The sequence below is a fragment of the Lytechinus variegatus genome, chromosome 14 (assembly GCF_018143015.1).
Source record: "Lytechinus variegatus isolate NC3 chromosome 14, Lvar_3.0, whole genome shotgun sequence".
Classification (NCBI taxonomy): Eukaryota; Metazoa; Echinodermata; class Echinoidea; order Temnopleuroida; family Toxopneustidae; genus Lytechinus; species Lytechinus variegatus.
In genome coordinates, this window is record NC_054753.1 from 6,444,661 (window position 1) to 6,456,233 (window position 11,573).

An 11,573-nucleotide genomic window follows, 5' to 3' on the forward strand; every position below is an offset into this window, starting at 1 on the left:
AACCAATCAAAATTTTGCATCAGGGACTTGTGCTTGATGTTTGAGTTGGGATTTTAAATGCAACTCTTTCTGAAATGGATGATGTATAACAGTATGATTATGGATCATACACCACATTCATTGATGAATCCAATAGATTTATGTCACACTAAACTTTTGGTGAAGTAGCACCCAAATGTAAGTCGATTTATTTGACTTTTGGTCACATTTTTTGTGAAATAGTCCCCAAATGTAAGGCGATTTATTTGACTTTTGGTCACATTTTTTGTGAAATAGTCCCCAAATGTGAGTCAGATTCATTGACTGAGTTACTCTCAATTTTTTTTGTGGAACAGCTCCTCTATATTAGTCAATTTGATTGCTGTGTCACACTTATCTCTGTGAAATCGCCCCCAAATTAATGTTGATTTTCAAATAATTGACTTTCAGTCACTTACTCTTCGTGAAACAGCAACCAAGTGTGAGTCAGATTAATTGACTTTGAGTCACAAAGTCAAGTAATATAACTCTGTGAAACAGCCTCCAAACTCTGAGGAAGATGATAGTGTATTTCTGTTGACTGTATAAAAAAGAAAACGTTTTTTGTTCACTGCGTCTGTCTGCATGTCTGATAAGTTTAAGTGAAGCTTATCTTTGGTAATTTTTTTCGTTTTTTATTCAGTCCATTGAAATGTCATTAGATCCATGACATAATCCCTACACGCCTGTCCATTACTGGAAAATGCAGTGAGTTCAGGAACCGAGATGGAACCTGGATTTGTTAGCATTTGCATTTTTTGCACTATTCATGCCTGCGCTGTACAATGTACATACATGTCCATGAGTTCTTCCGAGTCAATATTGTACAGCCTTGCTGAGACGGCCATCTTTCACCATTCCGCTGTCACAGGAATCTCAAGTTTTATCAGGTTTAAATCAGTTGACTCCGGAGGAGTTAGCCACCAGCTGATTCTGTTCACTACCATGAACACCTTGGTTAGCTTTGATGTTTACTTGTGGACGTTGATATCTAGTAATGCTATTGGGCCCGCCTGAATACAAATGATGCTGGGGCAGTGAGAGCTATTTGACAGGCAGTGGCAGTGTCCTACCAATTGTCCTTAATTGATATTTCAAAGTCAAAGAAATACTACAAATAATGTATAATATAACAGAAAATACATAAAAAATGAAAAAAAAAGAAATGTATGAAATACTTTAAATGAAGAGAAATTGAAGGCAAAATCCAAATTCGTATTGATAATTTGAATTAAAATGGAACCTTAAATATACAACTATTAACGAATATGTACAAAGATAACCTCATTCAAATATCACACTGTCGCATGCGCAATAAGCATATATGATCACACGGCGATATTATCACTTCAAAAATTCATGTTCGATGACAATTCCCTTTATAGCCTGAAAAACATTCATGGAATACAACCCTGGTTCCGTTTGTTCATCAGCTGCATCCAGGGCTTCTTTCCCTTAACGCCCTGAGTACCTGCCTCCTTTTTAAACTGATCTCCCGAACCCTGGTCATTGCCCTGTTTGTCCTATGTTTATCTTTCATCTGCAAACAATTGGTTGTGTGAATTCCCATTTTGAGATTTAGTTTTTTGAAAATTCTGATGGCTTCTAGAGAGAGAAGGGTGGAAGGCTTGAGCAATGTTGATGACTGCCCTTTTATTGATTTCTGCTTCCATGCTTTCATTACTTGATCGATCAAGGACTAGATGTCAACTGATTGACTTGCAAGAAATTACTTCCTTTTTAAACTGATCTCCCTATCCCTGATTTTTGCCCTCTTTGTCCTATATTTATCTTTCATCTGCAAACAATTGGTTGTGTGAATTCCCATTTTGAGATTTAGTTTTTTGAAAATTCTGTATCTCAAATTCCGCATACAATTCTGTCACAGAGCATCTTGCCTTCCAAATCTTTGAAGTCACAGTCAGATATCAGTGCTTTCTGATCCGTCAAGTATGCACTGAACGTTTCTCCACTATGTTGATTACGAGAGTTGAATAAGTATCTGACAACCGACATGTTCCTTGTAGGCTGACGGTAGTCACCAAAGTTCTTCTTGAGAGGCTCTACTCTTTTGATTTCAGCCGACTCAAACTCGAACGTATTCAAAATTCTCTGTGCTGTCCCTCTACGTGAAGAAAAGTAGCATATCGCACATCTCCTTTCTTGCTCAGTTTAATTGCTGTTTCATTAGGACTAAGCCAGTCCTTCCAATAACATTTCCTTGGAAGCTAAGGGGTCCTGGGAGTTTCAACCCTGCCATATTTGCTAAGAAAAGTTATCACTAACTTCTGACACCAGAGTGGCTGTATCAATAAACCCTCACTCTTACTCTGCACATCTCATGAGTCAGACGTCTTCTTTGTCTCTCTTATAGTTACAGACACGTGACTGCCATCATATATGAATGAATACTTCACAAAAACAATTCAAGATATTCTTTTCTCTTCAAGCAAATGTTTGCTATCAGTAACAAAGATTTGTTCAGTTTTGATAATTATGATCCACATTTACTGTAGAAATTGGTATTTACATTCAACCACTTGATTGTCTGCTGTTGACAGATTCTTCCCTTTCAAGAAGTGCACAGATGCACACTTTTTATGAGGATCAGTGTCAACAATTCTTCCCACTGGAGGGACTTTTGTCTTTGAGTAGAAGACGGCAATTCAGTCTCCTGTAATACACGTTCCATCTGCAGGCATTTTGAGCTGCAAAATTCAGAAGAAACGATTAGTGATTTTATTTGTTTCTATTTCTGTTAATCTCTTTATGTAGTTCTTATCAAACAAAGTTCAAGTTTGTGATAAATTGTTCTCATTTAGTGCAAGCCTATACAAGGCCCTGTGAATTGAATATTGATATTTATATTGAATTTATTTAGAAATGATAATGGTTATAATTGTTTCAAAATTTCTGAGAATATGAAACTTATATTCAGAAAAAAGTGTAATGTGAAATTATAAGTACCAACTGGAACTTGGGTCTTAAGCGAGAGAGGACTGATTTTCCCATTGGCTTTAATATCTGGGTGAGCTTTTTGATATTGTCTGTAAAGCATGCCAACAGGTCAGTCCAGAACATGGAGAGGTTTGCCAGTTTGGAAGTAATCTTCCATAACATACATGTACATTTTCATCAAAATATTTAAAACGAACACAATTCTTTATCAATACAACATAGAATAGCAAAATTCGAGAAAATCATTTATTACATGTTCATGCAAAAATGTTTACATTCTTGTTCTTCAGAGGACAAGGTGTCCATAATTTCTTTAGTTCGGTGGTACATACTTTATTCCTGTACCATGAGGTTGCATTGTCTTAACTATTCCTTTCTTGACCTCTTCCGAAAAGATCTTCCCAAAGAAGTTCAAATGCAGTCCATCAAATGCAAGAAAGGTCATCATAAACACAAAATTGTGAAGAAAAATCAAAGAAATAACATTTCCAAAAAGAGGGAGACAGAGAGTGGAGATGAAGATTGTAGGAAAGACTAGTCTGGTACAATAGCTCACAGTCCCAACAGGGTAGAATGGCACAAAAAAAATCATTTTAGACGAGGGATACTTATCCTGAACAGCCGTATACAATTTTGTGTAGGATATCTTGTCCCAATCCCAGACACTATTTGACAGATTATTTGTTCCAGCATGGTATAAAACAACTTCCATGTCATCAACATCAAAAATATCCTTTTCTTTAATTTATGTCCTTTAAGATGATTCACTGTCTCCAGGTAAGACAAAAACTTTACAATTGATATCTAAGGTGTCTTGTAGCCCTCAAACAATGGAATCACTATATTTACACACTTGACCCTGAAGCCGCGCGGGTCCTATGTTAAAATACAGAATTCACTCACCTGTACTTTAGACCTGCTCAGCTTGGTATTTCCAAACAGCTCTTAGGAGTTTCAGCAAATATGGTGTTCTCAGTATCAAGGTTCGGGCACATGTGTCAAGTGAAGTCCGTTCGACCCACGACCCCTGGTCGGAGGTCGGGAAACCCCGCCACGAGGTCCTCCGGAAACACCCAAACGCGAGCCCCCAAGGCAGTCGCTACTACAACCCCAAAGCAATGCCTTCTGGCATTTCCTCCTGCTTGTTAACTCTGACTTCCAGTTCGGTAGATTGTCCTTTTAGCACTTTCTCCCACTCAACTAACTTTTTCTCCAATTCCTTCAGATTATCTTTTGAAGTTGTCTTTCCCTCTCATCCAAAACGCTGATATTTTGTTTCAGATTGTCTTCTTCAGATCCCTTTTCAGCTCCTCTGCCGTACTGCTATCGTTCTTTCTTTTGCTATTTGCAGATGGATCCATCTTTGTGTTACACCTGAGCTTTCAACTCATGAAAACAAGATTTTTGGTGTTAGTTATGAATTCCATCTTTGTGGTGAAATATATATTTGCTTCAATAACAAAGTAGCGGTGGCAGATGTCTATGTGCCAATAAATGTTGTATTGAACTCAAATTTGAGAAATTTTTAAACTTTAACAGTTGGATCGGACATTTAATTTAGCTCACCTCCGAGCAGCAGTATTTGTGCTTTGTAGTACCGTGGTCTGTTGTCATCGTTGTCGATTTCCATTTTTTAATCGTCATCACCACTGCCAGTGTTATTTTCCTTCTTTTTACTCCATAAAACCCAGAAGCAACGGGAAGGCTCATGAGTTGCTTGGTCAAACTTGCTAATGTCCTTCACATTAACAATCGCCGTCTCTTGGTCATCCTGATAATGAACGTAGGCAAAGTTATGTAATCATCTTGGCAAGGATCGCAATATTTTTGACAAATGCAAATGTAGTAATAGTTTAGCTAAACTTTAGCGGTTGCGTAAAGATAAGTAAAGGCAAAGGTAAAACAAAACCACTGCAAAAGTTACTGACTCTAATAAGAGTAAAAACCAACTCTGAACATGATCGATATGACTTTTAACACTTTGGGTGAAACCAACTGAAAAGTGAATGCTTGATATTGTGCATGATTGGTTCAGGGTTACATGACAAAGCCGGCCGCCAAACAGTCGGAAAATGTCCATTTTGTGCTTCCCTCCATTTACTCCCTCCTGGAAGATATGCGATTCTCTTTAGAAAGTCCCCCAGGAATTCCTCAATATCCTTTTCTTTCACACCCTGGTGGGTCTTCAAGCATGCTCCTGAAAGACAAAAGTGCCGAACACATGGATCATTACAATAACATTCTATTTGACAACACATTAAAATATACTCCACACCTTCACTAGGCCGCGCTATTTTGGGAGATCACATGGCGGGGAGCAGGGGCCTTACATTCCTTCTGTATTTCATTGATTTGTTGAATTTCTTCATACATTATTCAACACTGAGTTAGTAGCATATACTATTTTTCAAAATTTTTGTACTTTTCAGTTTGAGGAATTCTACAAGAATCACAAGACATGCATGTATATTAACAACATGGCGACTGAATGATGGTGATTGCGGATCAAATTGAGTGAGTCGAGTCGTGGTAAAAGACTCTATTACGAAGTGAAATTGGTCCAGAAAGGATACAATCTCGTTCACGAGCAACTGATCTTTACTAATGAACTAATTTTGATACATTGATCTGCCGGATGGCGAAGATTTTTGTGAAAATACGCGGAAAAAACAAAGTTCATAGTGTGGTTTGTAAGCGCGATGAACGTATTGCATGTAAGCCTAGCGGCCGGGCTCTCGTATTCTCGTTCTGAGAATTATGAAATAAAATATGTAGTTGTGTATGGAACTTTCATAGAGACTTAAAGAAGGGGATATTTTATGAAAAGAATATGCTTGAATTCTAGTATTTAACAATAACATACAGGTTGAATAAATGTGTAATGCAATTAGGTTGCTAGAGGTCATCATTTTCCAATTAATCACCAATCATATTAACTCGGGTGAATTCAGAAACATATAAAAGTGAAAATGAAATTGGCTTATCATAACTTATCACTTACTGACAATGACTGGATAAAATCTGGTTGACTTCAGAACTGCGCTTTCCCTTCCGACCAAACACTTTGAAGTCCGACCAAAGATTATTTGACCCCAGCTTTTTCATGACAAGTTGGCGGACTTGTTTGGGCAATATTGACTCCGCCGACTAGACTCGGTAGTTGATCTGAAATTAAAGTACCATTATCAATTACATTGCTGCAGATTCTCACGCAGCTCGGATTAACCCTAAATAGACTGGGCTATTTCGACACCTAAGAAGACGGGGGGGTTGATTCAGCCCCCTTTATGATCTCGGCCGTCGATCGCGCGATCGCGACGAAAATTGGCATAAACGTTACCCATGGCATTATCTACAAAACTATAACATCAAATTCTGCAAAAAATCTCATGTCTCATTAATTATGCTAATTCATGCTTAAAATCATAAGTTTACTCTAATTAATAATATAATGCCTCTGAAATGCTAATTTTTTTTTGACAAAAGAGCATTGAACTTACTTTCGACTAATTTACTATCTGGAGCTTGTGAGTTTACACAAACATCCAAGCATGTTTAAAAGTATAATCAGTTTTACAAAATATGGAATGCAGAGTGATATAATATGATTCTAAAATGCTACAATAGAAGATAGAATTCAAATAATTAATCGAATGCTAACTTTTTTATGCTTTGATATTGGGCAATCTCCCAGCAAATATGCCAAGGACTTCTCCTGTGTAAACCTCAGGCAATGTCTATGAGTCTGTTTCATCTTGTTCACTATTATAGCCTGGCCTGGATTCCTCTTTGATGCTTGGTCCTTCAAAATGTTATGTTGCTTGATTAAAGCCTCATGCTCTCCACTGTGTAAAGACTTGAGACAGAAAAATAATAAAGACCCATAGGATGTAATGCTGAAATTATACTATGTTCCACAGTCTTCACAAATGATATGAGAAGATAATTGGAACATTTATCTATACGTGTATAATGAATGCAATAAGTAGAAAAAAACATAATAGAAGAAATAATAAAGTAATGTACACTAATACAAAAGTGCAAATGATATAACAAATAATACAGTAATAACCAGATGAGGGTGGCTCGTTGTTACCACTCCAGTCTGTTTGCCTTCCTTTCCTTTCTGACCTCGTCCCACCTCTTGAGATTCCTGTTTGTTTGATCTCTGCTAGATGCCCAGTGACTAGCTTATGGTGGAATTGATGCAGGAGTTTTCTTTCACAACTCCTGCAGTTGTGTTTTGCTTGACATAGTGTCAAATCCACAATTTCAGCTCTTGCCAAACAAGTTCTATTGGATTCAAATCTAATGAATGCATAAGTAAGCTTTGATGTATGCTTGGGGTCATTGTCTTGTTGGAATCTATGTCGTTTGGGATATATGCCGAACAAATGAAGGGCAGGAGGGTTTCTTTCGGTAAAAAACTTACAGTTTAGGGCAGGCTGGTCAATCCGATCAGTATTACCTCACTATTACCTCAGTTAACCTCACTTTCATGACCCATCTGTGCCTTCCGTCTTCATGAAAGCTGGTGTATATTTTCTCCTCAGCTTTGGCAATGTCTAACCTCTACTGCAAGTCAAGCTGATGCCTTCATTGAGTTCACGATCGCCGAAAGCTCTCGCTGCTCGGCACCGTTGATCCATATACTCTATCCAGCCAATATAAAGGGATGTCGCATTCAGAATGGCAGGTTCAAATTCATTTGAGTCCACCAGACATCGTGTTCCCTGTCGCTCAGCCTCTGAAAGCACCTCTGGCGTTTTTCTACAGCATAAACAATCTCCTTCATTGAAAGAAGGATGCACATGACACCTTCCACTAGTACACCTGGATACAAGAAAGATTTAAAAATCAATTAATGTCTTCAGTATCGTACACAACTAGCTCTCATTCATCAAGATGTCGGGTCGCGGAAAAGGAGGAAAGCTTCATCGCAAGGTTCTACGAGACAACATCCAAGATATCATCTTCCCATAACAATGACAAGGAATGCAGTACAATTTCTATGAAATCTTGAAAATAATTATCTAAGAATATTTTACTTAAATTAAACACAAAATCAATTGATAGAGACTCACGTGTTTGGTAATAGTAATCATGGGATCCACTTATATATTTACCAACGCAGGTATAGCTCATATAAGACCAAGGCCTACTGGTAAAATATGAATTGGACAATTTACCAATTATCAACATTTTCCTGAAGTCAATTAGCATTGGCTGGTCCAGCATGCCCTAAAATTTTGCCCAGGCTTGTCATGGGTAAGGGCTCATAGTCCCATTCAATGAGATGCCGGTGCTCTCCATCAGTTTCATTGCTTCCCTCGGCCTCGGTATAGCCGCTACTACCGTCACTCCTCTCCTCAGTCTCATTATCGGTGCCATCAAAACTACCGTTTTCACATTCGAATTCCATAATCAAATCATCTTGATTGGGCGCATATACTTCTCTCATAGCTAAGGAAGACATCCCTCTTATTGCAATTACTATATTATTCGGAGTATTACAGAAACAAATACAATCACTGAGATGAGAGTTAAACAATGTCTGTCATCAGTCCGTCAGACACGGGAGGCTCTCATAGGGACACCATACAATTCCAATAGTTTGACAGCCTGTAATATGATAGTAAACGGTTGTTTGCCAGAGGCTCTCATAGGGACACCATACAATTCCAATAGTTTGATAGCCTGTAATATGATAGTAAACGGTTGTTTGCCAGAGGCTCTCATAGGGACACCATACAATTCCAATAGTTTGACAGCCTGTAATATGATAGTAAACGGTTGTTTGCCAGAGGCTCTCATAGGGACACCATACAATTCCAATAGTTTGACAGCCTGTAATATGATAGTAAACGGTTGTTTGCCAGAGGCTCTCATAGGGACACCATACAATTCCAATAGTTTGACAGCCTGTAATATGATAGTAAACGGTTGTTTGCCAGAGGCACCATTTGTTGCATTTTATGCCAAAGTGAGATAATAGCTGTGGCAAATGCCACGAACCTTGACTGCCAGGACATGGCTTGCCATTGGTGGGACTGCTTCTCTCATACAACTTCTAGTTAGACACTAGCATACCTGCCAACCATTCCGATTTTGGCGGAATTATACCGATTTTTTAACCTCCATTCCGAATTCCTAATTTTTAAACCAAAATTCCGATTTTTGGGTCAATCAATATAGTGTTGAAATTATTGAAACGGCTGTACATTGCGACTAACGCATAAACGGCTGTAAGATACGACTAACGCATACACAACTGGAGCGCACGGCTATGCAAACAGAGAGCGACTTAAAACGGCGCGCAAACATTGCTAAGTGCACAGTTCCATTGCAAATACATGTGAAAATTACGAGCGTACACGCAACAGCCGATATTAGCGTTGACTTCCGGAACAAAATGGCGGCTGACATTGGCTCGCGAAAGTGCCAGTTTTTAGGAGGACATGTTTTCACAATCCACGAACATCGGAAAAACCGTGAAAAATTCACTTTTTTAGACCCCTTTTTTTCTAACTACGATGTAAAGAATTAACGATGGTGATATATTTGACGCGAAATATGGTGATTTAGGTAAGAAAATTTCACTTTTTATTCGAGGTTTTGCCCATGTCGCCGGATGATTTTGTATTGCGGAGTAAGTGAATGCGTAGTGTACCGGTACATATCTAGAGTGTGTTGGTAATATCATTGGTGAATCTGCCGAACGCTTGCCTAAACTCCCGGCGCGCGCCCGAGTTGCAGCTGCGCCTCAACCTCCCAGTCTCACAAAAACAGAAAATCCAGTGTTTATTTTGTTGAAACAATTCCTCCCATAACGGAACATTAGTTAAATTTCATTTGCAAATGTACAGTGAATGCAGCCTCAATATTTTGGGTTAATACTGCTTGAACTTTTCATGCACATTTGCAAAATAATGAAAATTGTACGCAAAATAATGCAAAAACTGACAAAATAATGGATTAATGATTTTGAATTTTAATAAAATTAGATCAATTCCTGGCATAGTATTGAAGGTGAATTTACTTTAAACAATGCAAGGAAATGCCACTTTTCCATGTTTGAAAATGCAAAAAGTTCCTCCCACACCCTCCCCCGCTCGGGTGCTTCGCACCCTCGTATTTTGGATTCCTATTTTTCATTCTCAAAACTTGGCAGGTATGCACTAGTTCATCATTCTGACTTTACATGGATGTAAAACAAATAATACTCCCCATTGAGTGGATATACACTAACCCTTCACTTATTTTCACTTTGTCAAAACATAGAGTTGCATTTTTCTTATGGGGCTTCAAGTCGTTAAGATTGATGTCGGCCATTATTAGAACTTACTTGACATCTTTATAAACAAACTTAAATCCAAGGAAAATCTGAATTCCTCCAAGGATTCTTTCCTTATTGTTTTTCAAAAAAAACTATCCAGTAAACCCAATTGTCTCATGACAAGATTGTATTGAAAAATCAATACATCCCTACAATTCCTCTACCTTTACTATACATGTTTATTTCAGAAAGGGGTAAAGGCTTTGATTATTTGAATTAGAAGAAAATGACTGCCTTTATCCTAGGAGGCATCCTAGAAAATAGAATAATTTACCTATTTACAACTTTGCCAGGACTATCAGGAACTCATCAAAATCCTAATCTCAACTATCTGTCCTATAAAAGATCAAGGATCTATAATCAGGTAAGATCCGAAAATAATTAATATTCATCTGTTAACATTGTCCTATTCCTAACAATATGATCTTTATAAAAGATCAAGAATGCCTCATCTAGAGACCCCTGGTGACATATGTCTAAGTTTCGAAGGCTCTCAGCCTTCTCCAAAAATTCATCTTTATTAAGATATACCTTGAAAGGTTTGCCCACTTGTCCGGAAAAATGTCTGTCAAAATGACGCTAATCTCGGTACTGGGCACAACAAATCTTTATCTGAATCAATGGTAATTTTCGTTATAAAAAGTAACTTTTATGGGGCAAGAAATGGAACGCGCAATTTATTGATTATGCAATTTAGGCGCGTTGCTAATGGTTTCTTACCAGAAGTAGCCATGACCAGTGCTACGTCACAACAGAAGGTACTAACTAAAAGACGCTACCAAAAACGGTGCATTATGATGTCACACTTTGTTATGTAAGTTTTGTTAGTTTATTTTTTTTAGTGATTCCGTCACAATATTTCATACTTCAAATATAAACATGTAAAGTCATGTACATGTATCCAGTCTTTCCATGATCATTACATTACATACACGAATGACCCAACATTCTTCACCCTAAAAGACTGGAGTATGAAAGACTGGAAATTACCATTCAGGATATCAAACATTATTTTAGCTTTCTGAAATAGCCATTGTTTTTCCATATGCATACACTTTAGCTTTATTACAGAATATTTCTGTACTTTAAGTGAAAGTATTGGTTTGTAGAACTACGCTAGCCATTTGTTTGTGAAGTTTATTCAAGGTACATGTATTCGTAAGACCTTGACTACATTTATACCAAGAGATGTAGCAATAATCAAAATACAATAGCACAAGGGCATTAGCTAATAATTTCTTTTGGTCCACCTACAATGATA